This window comes from Gossypium hirsutum, chromosome D03, assembly GCF_007990345.1.
Source record: "Gossypium hirsutum isolate 1008001.06 chromosome D03, Gossypium_hirsutum_v2.1, whole genome shotgun sequence".
Lineage (NCBI taxonomy): Eukaryota > Viridiplantae > Streptophyta > Magnoliopsida > Malvales > Malvaceae > Gossypium > Gossypium hirsutum.
The window spans coordinates 13,163,259-13,177,448 of record NC_053439.1 but is presented as its reverse complement, the minus strand read 5'-3'; the positions used below and the strand labels follow the sequence as shown (position 1 = coordinate 13,177,448).

General features: G+C 33.4%; 1 non-coding gene across 1 annotated transcript; it reads left to right on the top strand.

The window, feature by feature from the left end:
* Positions 1–10,502: 10,502 nt before the first annotated feature.
* Positions 10,503–10,609, top strand: LOC121215786 (small nucleolar RNA R71). Its single transcript, XR_005911760.1, has one exon. It is a non-coding gene; the product is annotated as a small nucleolar RNA R71 (small nucleolar RNA).
* Positions 10,610–14,190: the final 3,581 nt, after the last annotated feature.

The window sequence follows — 14,190 nt, the reverse complement described above, 5'->3', positions numbered from 1 at the left end:
AAACAATGTAGCAGCAAGCAAATGTCTAATGTGTAATTGGTTGATTAAAACTTTTTGTAACATGTGACTTATGTTTGGTTTGTTTGTAATTTTTTATTTTGCTAATGATCAGTCAAGTACTTAGCTGATTTAGTAGTCTCTTAGGCTATCATTAAGCTGATTTTATAGCTTGGATACTAGCACAAGTAAGTTTTGTTTTCTTCCAATGTAATTAAGCTACTTATGTACATGTAATGTTGCTTATTCAAGTAATGAGAATCATCAACTCTTTCTCTCAACCAACGCCTGTTTTGCTTCTGTTTTTCATCTTTCAAACATAAATTTTATTGTTTTTGATTTTTGGATGCTGACAAAAGTCAACAGATTTGAATGATTTTCCATATTGAATGTTGGAAATATTTTGAAACAAATTTTTTTAGTTGTAATTATTTTTTATATTGTGGATGCCTGATAGCTATCTTTCAAAACCAGTCCATTTAAAGTAACATATCTTAAAGATTGGATTGGATCAGATCAAGCAATCGAAACCCTTTTAATAAGGAGATTGGATCAAGATACCTTGAAGACCTATCTCTTACATCTATACATTACCTTGGATTTTATTATCATATTGTATATGTTGTTTTAGTTGCTTTTTTGTAGAGAAGATTGATTGTAATTGATCTATTATGTTAGCAAGTCAAAATCACTATACAATGAGGAGACTTGTATAGGTTATGTACTGAGAGTTTTAGCACTTGTCTATTCATTTTGTATCTTGGAACTGAGAGTGCATTGATAGTTTAAACAAGTTTATTTCTTTGTTTACATTCTAAGTTTTTAGAGGAGAAAATAGAGGAAAAAAATTTAGATCTTTAGGTACAAAGGTGAGGTTGTTAAACCGAGGAGTGTTAGGACTTAAATTTCTTGTACGAGCCTAAAAGATAGTGGATTTTATCTTTGGACAAGGCCTCACAAACATAGGGAAACCAAACTGCATAAGCAATCTCATTGTATTAATCTCTGTTTATCGTAGTTACACTCCCAATCCCATTACCTATGTCACTGCTCATAGCACTGTCCATACTCAAGGGACGCAAGACTAAACTAAGAATAAATCTTATGCTAATGGGTCTAGTTAGTAACTTAATCAAATTATATTACGATTAATACTAAGGTGATGAGGAAATATATTTTGTAAAAATATAAAATAAGTAACAATGGAGGCAGATTGCAATTTCTATTAATTCTAATGATGGAAGGCTAACTCGTTTCAGTGTTTATACTTCACTATTATTTTGGGTTCTACTCAATCAACTAGTCATTAACCTAGTAGGGCCTCTTGGCCTTTCACTAACCTAATCAGTCGGTAAGAACTACTGGAAAAATGGAAATGTGCAAGTTCACATAATCGTAACAAATAATAAAGTGACAAGTAAATGTCGAGTTATCGTACTCACAGAGACTGTGAAAGAAAAATATTTATGAAATATAAATCAAACAATTTGATGATGGAAAAAATATGTTATTTTGAAGGCGTGATTTAAAAATTAAAAATTAACTAAGTAATAAAAATAATAAGTAAAAATTCCAATGCACTATTTCAAAAAGATGAGTTTCAATCAATATGAAACAATTGTGCTAAGTTAGAATTACTAAACCCATGTTCATATTGTTACGAATATTTTTACGAAAGCTTGGTAATTTCTTAACTACTGTTAAGACATACTTACTAAATTAACCAATCTCTTGAACATTTTTCAATGTCAATTCAAACTATTAATCAATCTTCATAAGCACATATAAGATTAAGTGAGGTAACAATATATTTCTATATAGGAACAGTTTAATCACAGTAATCTTGCAAGTGAGGTAAGGCTAATGTATCGTTTAATACCATCACTAATTTAATCTTCAGCTACATTAGAAGATTAAACATGCACCAATTAAATAATGTGTTAATTAATTATAATTTCAATATGTTTAATAATTAATTCATTCATTGCCTTACATTTTATAATGCAAGTATAACATAAGCATGGTTTTATTTAATTGAATAAATCACCAAGGTCTATAACAACAAAAACATGATTTTAATAATTTAAGTGGATAGAATACAATCAATCGAACACGAAATAATTTAAGCCATTTTAATTAGAACAAGAACAACAACAAAATAATTATTCATATTCAAGATCACAACATAAATAAGAAAATTAAAAAGAAGGGAACTAGGAAGCAAATCTAATATTTCTTTGAAGTCAAACTAGTGTGCTCCTCTTCTTCTCTGCTCGTTGTGTTGAACCGAGGCCTCTATGAACAATTGAATGATGTTATTCCAAGGTGGAAGAAGGATTTTTTTGAAGAGGGAAATTGGCAAGGGAAATGGGAAAATAAGAAAGGGAATGGAAGAGAGAAAAACAAGTGAAAGAGAGAGATGTGTGGGAATGAATATGTGTTGAATGACGAAGGGAATAGAGGTATTTACAGGTGGGAATGACTACTAAAAATAGCAAATAAGTAGCAGCCACTCCTCTTTCCTTGGCCGACCATATATGGTGCAAGTTTGGATGGCTCAAACTTGCTATTTTAAGCTAGGGGAAAAGTTTGAAGGCACGAAAAGTGAGGGGGTTTGAATAGGATTTTAAGGAAACTTTAGGGGTTGTTTTACAAGTGTAACGACGCAATTTTTAATGGTGACAGAACAGTGGTTTGGGGAGCACAAAATTCTATCGTGTCGACTCATAAATATTATTTTTAGAATACATATAGAGTGATTAGAGTCGTATTAAAATTTGGTTTAGAAATATTAACGTTTAGATAGTTAATTAAAGAACAAGAATTAAACTGAAAAATGTGCAAAAGTTAGTAATTAGTTTAATTAAATGACTAATTAGCTTATAAACCACATGATGAGGGACCAGTATAACAATTAGTCCTTAGTAGCTATGGGTGGACTACTAAGTAAGTGGAATTAATAAATTAAGGTGTTTTGAATGGTAAAATTGTAATTAAAATGAAATTAAAATAAAATTAAGTAAAACAAAATGCTTTCTTCTTCATTCTTAATCTCCCACTGTCGAAACCACCATAGGAGGAAGTTTTAAGTTCGGTTTCATCATCTTTATGCATGTGAGATCAATTCTTACCCGTTTCTTGTAATTTTTATGTTTTTGAGATCGTTGCAACTAGGTCCAGCTATCACGTACCTTCGTTTTCAATTCTGTTACAAATTTTGGAAGTTGTCGTTGATGAAAATTGAATTTTTTTTATGAATGTCATGTATTTGGAGCCTTTATTATGCTATTTGATGAATTTGTAAAGAGATTTTTGTTAAATCTTGATTTTAGGATTAAATTGTGAAAATGTCAAAATATGAGGGTTTGATAGTGAATTTCATTTTTATTAGGGGCTGTTTGAGGGCCTAGAATATTTGGATAAGTTATTGACTTGATAAAATTAGTTAATTTGATGAATTTCGAGTTAAGGGACTAAATTGCAAAAATTATAAAAGTTTGGGGTAATTATGTAGATTTGAAAAATAAAAGGGTATTAATTGTTAAATGGATTTGAAATGAAATATATGCTAATAATTGAATAATTTTACATTATAGATCAAGAATCCATAGATATTCGAGGAAAAGGAAAATTAGCGCAATAGCCCCTGAACTTCTACAATTTCTACGATTCAGTCCAAGTAAGTTTGTTATATAGTTACTATTAATCTTATTGAATATTTTATGCTATTTTATTATTGGTTGAATTATGGATTTTATTTAGTTATGTTTAACGAAATAGAAATGCAATGTTATTCGGGCTATGTGTCTAGCAGGCGTTGTGCTAGTGATTTCGGGCTATGTGCTTAGCAGGCTTTGTGCTTGTGTAATGCAAATTGACATTAATTTTATTTTTTTTGGTTAATTAATAAATGAAACTAATACCAAACTTACTAAGCTTTTTGATGCTTATTAGTTTGATTTATTCTTGTAGGACTTTTGGAATTGTTTCTTTGATTGGATCGACTTGGAAGCTCGGACAATATCATCAACACCTCGGTAGTCATTTTGGTTCTTGCTAGTTGGTTTAAGTGGCATGTATTAGGGGAGGTCTTTAGTACATAGATATTTTGTATGGATGTAAATATTGAAAGTAATATGTTGTGTTTGTTGTTAGTAATGATAGTTAAACTTATGCGCTTAATTAGGTAAACCTTTTAGTTATATAAGTAGCAATTGTATAAATCTTTTAGTGTCAAATGATGATGATTGAATGCTTCAAGTATGCTATGTGAATTAACTTAGTTTTTTAAGTAGTCATGATGCTTAATTTTGATAAGTTTTTGGCATGTTTAGATGTAATGTTAGTTGTTTAAAATTGAAGTGTCTTGTGGGCATATTGGTTGGATAAATTATTTTGGTATATTGAATGGATTATTGCACGAATGAATTGGTTGGTTTTGGGGTCTATCATGTAGGCATAAAAATGTTTTTAGGTACATAATGAAATTGGGCATGGAAATGTGTAACGCCTTAAATAATTTATTTCTATTTCTGTAAATCCTAACATAAATATGTATCTTTTTTTTAATGGTTAAGGGTTTTGGGTGTGTGTGTGAGAGGTTTTGGGTTCAAGTCCCACCTTTAGCAAATTCTGTTATTTTTTTAATCCTAGCCTTATCCCTGCTGGGTAGGCTTGTGTAATTTTCTTTGTTAACCCATATTACAATGAGCCTGTTGGTTCGAGTGGTAAGGAGTTAGTGTGTTAGAGGTTCTATGTTTAAATCCTTGCATGAGCGAGGGTGATAATTTTTGCTTCGAGTGTCTGATAAAGGTTTGGAGGAACTAAAATTCTGAGGGAGTTGAGAGTTAGTAGGATTTAGTGGTTAGTGGGAGGTTGGGATAGATATTGTTGTCATTTTTATTTCTAATTTCATTTCTCTCTCTTCCAAAATTTATGGCGTACGTTTTTGCTTTCCTCCACCCTTCTCTCTCTTTCAAAACTTTCCCTCTCTAATTTTTAATTTTTAATTTCTAATTCTAATTTCGTTTCTCTCTTTTCCAAAATTTTCCCTTTTTCAATCTATACTCTCCTTTTGTTCTTCACGTGAAATTCGGGATTTCGTTGTTTTTCGTGTGATCAAGTAAGTGGGGGGCTTTCACTTGTCGATAGGTTTCGTTTTCAATAAGCTATTGGGTTTCTCTTTTTTTCTTGAATTCTTAGTGTGTGTTGTAAGGGGAAATAATTCTCTATAAATGTTTAGTACAAGAGAAGGCGGTGAGACGGTGGTTTTCGTTCAATCGGTCTAATCTTTGCCCAGGATTGAGTTTGATAGTGGTAAGTGTGTGCCCGTTGCTCGGTTTACTATTGATGGATTTGCAATTTGATTTTTAAAAAGGCATAGGGTATTCTGTTTTTAGGTGCTGGTGGTCTTGGGAGTGGTTTCGCATTAAAACCATACCAGATGTATAACCCTAACGTGTGAAAATGAGGTTCGACGAAAGCCAAAAACTGGGTCTGTCGACGCCACATAGGTGTGTAGCCGGCCATGTTGATGGTCGTTTGTGAGACATGGTGGTGTGACTAACGAAGGTGTAGTCGTGCGCTTGACACAATTGTGTAGCGGTGTGAGTGTGGTCGTGTGGCCACACGGGCTAGGCTAGGTTAGGTGTGTGGGCCCACAAGGGCATGCCACAAGGGTGTGTGGGTTTTGGGCCAAGCCGTGTGGGCCACACAGGCATGTGGGCCCAAAATTCTAAAATTTTCCCTAGGGTCGTACGGGTCATTCCAATCAACTGTGGACCTACCGTAGGGTCGGTAAGGGTTAACAAACCCTATTTCATATGATCTAGTGCTCTGATAGTTCGATTTGAGTAGGAAACTGATATGTATGTCTGACTGTGTTGTTAAGTATGTATTTATTAGTATACGAGCATGTTAAGCATGTTTATTCTGCTATTTTTGCATCTGTATTTTGTATCTATGTTTGGGGTGGGATTTGTATATGTGGAGGAAGTGATCTGTAAGGCGACCTTTCGCCAATACTCTAAAAAGCTGACTGCATATTATCTGTTATGTGTCGCATCGACACTATATGGTGTGTAGGGATGGGTGAGTGCTTTTAACCCCACATGGTGTGATGGGACAGAGGGAGATGGTGTGTAGAGGATAGGGGTAGGATTCTGCACGTCTGATCTGTTATCTGATTCTGATATCCGTTACCGTTATGGTTTTAGGTTCGAATCTGTATCTGACTGTTTATGAAATTCTGTGTACGATGCATGACTATTTCTATTGGGTTACACACTAAGTTTACAAAAACTCACATCTTTTTTGCTATCCTATTCAGGTAATCCACAAACATAGGCAGGTCGGTGCGACGGAGGCTCAATTGTGATCACTTGATGGAAATTATTTTCATTGTTACTATTGTTTTAAGGTTTACTAAAATTTCTGGTTTTCGTAAGAAATTTGTAATTATTGGACTTTTTGGACTTTTTGTACTATTTGGTTTGAATTTTTAGGTTTGATTGAGTTCTGATTTCTAAACTGCGATGATTCGATAAAATATCGATTTTGTGCGAACAAATGTTATTTTTGAAAACACGAGCGTAGTTTTGTTTTAAACGATTTTCAAACTTCCGCTGCGAAATAAATGGTTAAATTTAAAGAACAACATATAACAATTTCAGTAATATATATAAATTAATACGTTTTATAAAACTTGGACGTTTTATCAAATAAGTAAACATGGTTTTATCGAAGTGTCGTCGGTTTCAAGACCCTTCTCCGTGACACTCCCAGATTCGGCCAAAACGTCTAGGCCATGTTTGAGGTGTTACAAAATGGCTTAAACTTGGCCAAATTCATGTCTACACAGCCTGAGACATGGGCGTGTGCCTTGGTCGTGTATGACACACGGCCATGCGACACGGCCATGTGTCCCTTGTAGGTTACAAAGGGTAGTAAGTCAGGGAGTTACACGGCTTAGCACACAAGCGTGTGAGGCCATTTCGAGAGGTACATGGCTTGGCACACGAGCGTGTTGCTTGGCCGTGTGACCCAAGTCATAGAGTTACAGAAGTACGAACACAGGCTGGGACACGTCCGTGTGTCCCTACTTCGAATGCCCACACAGCCGTGTCACCCCTGCAGTATGAAATTTTTCAACTTTTTCCCAAAAACTATATATGTTTCTAATTTAGTCCCGATTCATTTCTAATATGTTTTTATGGCCTCGGGGGGCTCGTATAAGGGACATTATGCATGTGTTTGAATGAAATTGCTATGAATTATGAAATGTTTGGAATTGAATGTTTTTAGTTATGGTTTTACAGTAACGCTTTATAACCTTATTCTAGCAACGGATACAGGTTAAGGGTGTTACAGAAAGGGTGGAAATTAGCTAAAATCAGTTGATTGGGTAAGCCCTTTTGACGGTTTGGGCTACTCCATTTGCTAATTGGATCAGTCTTTTTTACTTAGCACAATTAGGCCTCTTTTCATCTTCAAGCTTATAATTAATTTTTAACCCAATTAATTTTGGATCAAAATTAATTATAAAATATTTTTAATACACATTTTTTGACTTTCTATGGTTGGAAAATATTATTATCCTTGCTCTTGATCACTTGATGCACAAGATTGCCCCAACGGTTCAAGCCTCTCAAGGTGTCTGCCGAGCAAATTTTCACCTTTTGTGCAAAACTGTCAAAAATAAACCAAATTTGTGTAAATTTATTATAAAAATAATTAAAATTCAATATGCTAATAATTTAAGTGCAAATTAATTATTTTATAATTAAAGTATGAATTTCTACAAAAGTTACTACAAAACTACACGAATTAGAGCTCAAAAAGTGCTGAAAAGTCTATATATTTTGTGTTTCCACACCCCCCAAACTTAATCCATTTCCACCTCTTATTTTATTATGCAAGAAATAAATTCCTAAAAGATCTTAAAACTAAAAACTTAAAATATCTTAAAAAGTAAAATAAAGTAAAGACAAGATTCCTCCATTTTTATTTATTTGCAGTCCCCTCTAAATAAGATCGCCTCATTCCTTCCTCGACATTGGAGTCCATGGTTCGAGTATAAATTCTGTCAATTCAAGCACAAAAACAAATGGGTTATGAAATATATATATTTTTAAATGCATCTCTGATCAAATCATCCTGTATTTTTTAGTTTCTCCAGTAAGCTTGTTGTTGCAACTGGATGTGTTGCAGCATAATAATCATATAAAATTGTTCACTTCGTGAAATGGTGCTAGATGAAGGGACTCTTGGCGTCGGACTTAGAAAATATGTTAAAGGTGGTTTCAGTTTCGAGGAGGTGGTTGAGTAGCCAATGGTAAGGTTTAGAGTTGAAGGGGGTGGCGGTTTTAAGGATAGTTTAGGTGTAGTAGTTTGTGACTTCGAATAAAGGTGTTCGGGGTGGTGATTTAGGGGGTTAAGGGTTGTGACCTTAAGGGGTTAAGTGAGATGCACTATTGGACTACTTGGGAGTAGCGGTGGAGCAAGGTAAGGGCTATAGTTTTGTGCGAAAAATGGTTGAATATTTCCCTTCCTAGTAGTGTCTTAAGCCCAATGGCAGCTCCTTTTCGAATCCTAAGCTCCTGTACTTAAAGTAAGCTAAAAAAACTCAAAGAAATTAGTGCTTGGGTTAAAAGTTGACCCTTTATTTAACAAAACAAATACTTCAATACTTCAAGCTACTTAGAAAAATATTTTTCCAAAAAATTACATTAAATTAAACTTCTAGGGAAGACTAGAGGGGTCACAAATGGTCCTGCTTAAGTCTCAATCTCCTAGGCAGAATTTTAATTACTGTAATGACCCAAAGAAAATTTTATCTAAGTCTACTATTTTCTTCAAATGAGAAAAATAAAACAAAATAGGTAAAATAACAATAGAGAATGTGAATAGCACTCCCTCCATTTTATTTAGGATCGTCATTGACCATGGTGGTGTCAAATGGCCATTTGACATACCAACAATAACCATCTAGGAAGTAATCATATTCTTTCCCATCAAATCTATCCAACATCTTATTAGGGAAAGAAAACCCGAAATGATCTTTCCTTATGGTCTTCTTTAACTTCCTATAATTCATACAAATCCTCTAACCCGTGACTCGAATATATGAAATAATCCATCCAGTACCCTTCTTGTGCCTTCCCAAAACCACAAGTGCCTCTTCTTGATCTTTAGTGAACTCAACTGAAATAATGATAGGTAAAGTCGAAGACAGACCTAAATAGTCATATTTCAAATGAGGAGACAAAATCTTCAGTTCCAATTTAGCTAGCTCTTCAATCAACGACTTTGGTTGCGTATACTCATAAGATGATAACTTTAATGATTTGAGTGGAACATCTTGAGTGAATTCCTTTGAGTCTTCATCATTACTTGGAAAATCCTCCAGTAGAATATGTTCTAACAGATCGTCTAAAGAATTAAGCTCTAATTTTGTAGAAGCCAATGATTCAATCTTGGAAATAGCAGAGCAATCTTCAACTATATTTAGGGATTTATCAACATCAAAGTCATTAAATATCACCTTGTCATCAATGATTTCTTTCAATTGAGTATCCTTTTGTTGCTTCTAAAATCATTCAGGATATGGCAGTGGTGGAATCTTAGCTTTAACCGAACAACTCTTCTATAGAAATTTTTCTAAATCCGACTAAGGTGTTAGATAATCAGAACTAACTAGTTTAGAGTTTAACTCATCAAGGATCACCGAATCTGATTTCTATGAAATAAGAGTTTCAACACTCAGTTGAACTTCCTCTTTGCCTTGAGCTACAACAGGCTCATCTTCAAACTCGATAGTTTTGGGTTCCAATGTCATCCCATTTTGGAAAGTGATGCTCTTGTAATGCTATTTGCCCGTGTTTCTCATATATTGGCTAGCTGCTCCACTTGGTTTTCTAAATTCTTCAATGTTGCTGCTTGGTTTTGGATTTGTTCAACATTCTTTGCTATGTACGCCTTTAGTAAATTCTCAAGATTACTTGAAGATTCAATTGGTGTGGGTTGTTTCTCTTGTTGAGAATATTCTGGTGGATACTTTGGTCAAAATAGCATAGAAAAGTTGCTATGGTCCACCCATTGATTACTCCATGGAGAAATTAGATGATTCTGCCATGAGGAGTTGTAAGAATTTTATTACAGACCATTTCAATTCTAATTTCCCATGTAATATTTTGACTATTGATTGGATAGGCAATTTTCAAAGAAATGGTCATCTCCATGGCATTAGCAAGAAATATTCTAGAACTAATTTGGTTGGGTTGCCAAAGAAGCAAATGTATCTATTTCATGTACTCCTGCTACTCGTCTTTCTGAGGCTACTCGATTGGTTGACCACTGATAGTTATTGATGGAAATTCTTTCAATAATCTCGTAAGCATCATTATAATACTTAAAAATAAGGGCTCTATTTGGCCGAAACATCCACCATTATTCTAGTATGAATATTGAGACCAATATAGAAACTCTCCATTTGAATGCAGTAAGGAATGCCATGATGAGGGCACTTTCTTAATAACTCCTTAAACTGCTCCCATACCTCATATAAAGATTCTTCGTCAAGTTACTAAAATGAAGTGATTTCATTTCGGAGCTTGGCGATCAGAGATGGAGGAAAGTATTCCATTAAGAAACGTTCAGCCAACTCTTTCCATGTGCAACCTGACGACAGGGAGTTCAACCACGCTCATGCCCTATCTCTTAAGGAGTATGGAAATAATCTCAGTCTCAAGGCGTCCTCGGTCACCCTGACTAGTTTAAATGAGTCACTCACTTCCATGAATAGCCGAAGGTGAAGATGTGGATCTTCAATAGGAATCTCACTAAATTGACCCATATTTTGCAACATTTGGAACATGACTAGATTTAGTTCGAATTGCGGTGCCCGAATTTCGAGTCTCACAATACTCGGATAGAGCTCGTTGAAGAGGGGAATGGCATATTGTCGAATGGCGCAGTTTCTTTCATTAGGAACAATGATTGAATTGTGAGTATTATAAGGGAATTCTCTTCCTTGATTTTGGTTTTGATTTTCAAGGTCAACTAAGAGTAAGTCAATAATTTGATCAATACTAATAAACACCTGAAAAAACAAAAAAAACTATATTGGAATTAAAATTTAACATGAAAAAATATGCCAAAATGAAAAATTAACAATTTCACGAATAATGTCTTTTAAAAAAATCCCCGGCAACGGCGCTAAAGACTTGGAACGATGGAAATGTGAAAGTGTACACAATCCCAACAAGTAATAAAGTGACAAGAAAATATCGAGTTATCGTACCCACAAGGACTGTGAAATAAAAATATGTATGAAATGTAAATCAAACACTTTGGTGATGGAAAAAAATATGTTGCTTTGAAGGCGTGATTTAAAAACTAAAAATTAACTAAGTAATAAAAATAAAAAGTAAAAATTTCAATGCACAATTTCAAAAAGATGAGTTTTAATCAATATGACATAATTGTGTTAGATCGATTACATTCCTTCACTTAGAATTACTAAACCCATGTTCATGTTGTTACGAATATTTTTACGACAGCTTGATAATTTATTAACTACTGCAAATACATACTTACTCAATTAACCAATCTATTGAACATTTTTCAATTTCAATTCAAACAATTAATCAATCTTTATAAGCTCGTATAAGATTAAGTGAGGTAACAATATATTTCTATATTGAAATAGTTTAATCACAATAATCTTGCAAGTTATGCAAGGCTAATGTACAATTTAATACCGTCACTAATTTAACATTCAGCTACCTTAGAAGATTAAACATGCACCAATTAGTTAATGTGTCAATTAATTATAATTTTAGTACATTTAATAATTAATTCATTCGTTACCTTACATTTTATAATGGAAGTATAACATAGGCATGATTTTATTTAATTGAACAACTCACCAGGGCCTATAACAACACAAACATGATTTTACTAATTCAAGTTAACAGAATGCAATCAATCTAACACGAATTAATTTAAGTCATTTTAATTAGAACAACAACAACAACAAAACAATTATTCATATTCATGATCACAACATAAACAAGAAAATTAAAGAAAATGGAACTAGGAAGTAAATTCAGTATTTCTCTAAAGCCAGACTAGTGCACTCCTCTTCTTCTCTACTCGTTGTATTAAATTGACACCTCTAGGAACAATTGAATGATGCTATTCCAATGTGGAAGAAGGCTCTTTTTCAATATGGAAATTGACAAGGGAAATGGGAAAATAAGTAAGGGAATGGAAGAGAGAAAAACAAGTGAAAGAGAGAGATGTGTAGGAATGAAGGTGTGTTGAATGAGGAAGGGAAGAGAGGTATTTATAGGTGGCAATGGCTGCTAAAAATAGAAAATAAATAGCAGTCACTCCTCTTCCTTTCGCTGGCCACATATGGTGCAAGTTTGAATGGCTCAAACTTGCTATTTTAAGCTAGGGGGAAAAGTTTGAAAGCACAAAAAATGAAGGGGTTTGAATAGGATTTTAAGGAAACTTCAAGGGCTGTTTTGCAAGTGTGAAAATAAACTAAAACCAGCTGATTGGTTCAGCTCTATGGATGGTTTGGGCTACTCCATTTGCTAAGTGGATCAGTCTTCTTAACTTTGCACAATTGGGCCTCTTTTCATCTTCAAGCTTATTATTAATTTTTAACCCAATTAATTTTTGATCAAATTATTTATAAAATATTTTAATACATATTTTTGGACTATCCATGGTTGGAAAATATTATTAGGCTTTCTCTTGATCACTTGATGCACAACATTTCCCCAACGGTTCAAGCCTCTCAAAGTGTCTGCTAAGCCAATTTTCACCATTTGTGCAAAATTGTCGAAAACAAACCAAATTTGTGTAAATTTTTTATAAAAATAATTAAAATTCAATATGTTAATAATTTAAGTGAAAATTAATTATTTTATAATTAAATTATGAATTTCGACAAAAATTACTATGAAACTACACTAATTAGAGCTCAAAAGGTACTGAAAAAGTGTATAAATTTTTGTGTTTCCAACTATTTATCTCTCATTGTTATAGTCCAAACTGGATTGGGGTAAGGTTTTCACTGATAGGCAATATCTATTTTGGGTTCATTCCCACCTATATGATTTCCTATGGTAGTCAAGCCTAGGGTTTTAAGTTCTTCCTATCCCAACTAGTTGATCTACTAAAAAACCCTACATAGAAGCCAATTAATCCCACATCCACTTGTTAATCTCCCTTATTGGATTAGTTCCCAAAAATTTAACACATGCAAAGTAATTGATAATAAATATAAACAGTATGAAAGAAATCAAGAAGAAAGATGAGAAAATCCTGATAGTATACTAATGATGCGCGAACAATAATCTGCTGAAGAGTATTGGCGATTTACAATCTGATACCCTTGAAGAAAGAAAGAAAAAACTAAACTAAAGAAAAACCTAAATTACAACAAAAAGTAAAAGCTAAACTGAATAAAAGTTGTCCTTAAAGTGTTTACAACCTTCTATTTATAGGCCTAGGGTTTGCCGCTGATCATTGACCTAATTTGGCTGACATTTTTGCGTTAAAGTTCATTGTGCGAACAAAAGCACCCTTATTGTAACCTTTCTAACCCGGCCTAGACATTATGGCCAGATTGAGAAGGTTATATTAGCCATGGGAATGGCCAAGTAAACTGTTTTTCCTTTGATAATCCTTAATTAATCTAACTTTAAGAAAATCATTGTCGATGATTTAAGTTAGGTAAAACATCTGTGTAATAGGTCATCTGTACTTAAGATTCATTTTATTGTCGATAATGACATTTTAGAAAAAAACCATTTGTGTTGTCACTTTGTTTCATAAAAACCCATTTTACATTTAGTGCACAGATACAACAAAAACTGATAAATATGTCAAGTTTTAATTTACGTCAAATAGCATGCACTTATCGGTTGTTAGGTTTGATCAAGTTTGAATACAAATGTATGAAAAATCCCAAAATAAAAAATAATCAAGCCACAAACAAAAAACTTAAAATTACAATCCAAAATCAATAAAGAACTTATTAAAATTACTTAATTAAAAAAAAGTTTGTTGTCTAAGGTGATACTCCGCATGTCGGGTCTGGTCCTAGTTTCGAGGTTTTCCTAAAAAGTTAAACATTGTGGAAGAGTGAGCTTTTATGAAAGCTCAGTGTGAGTGTAA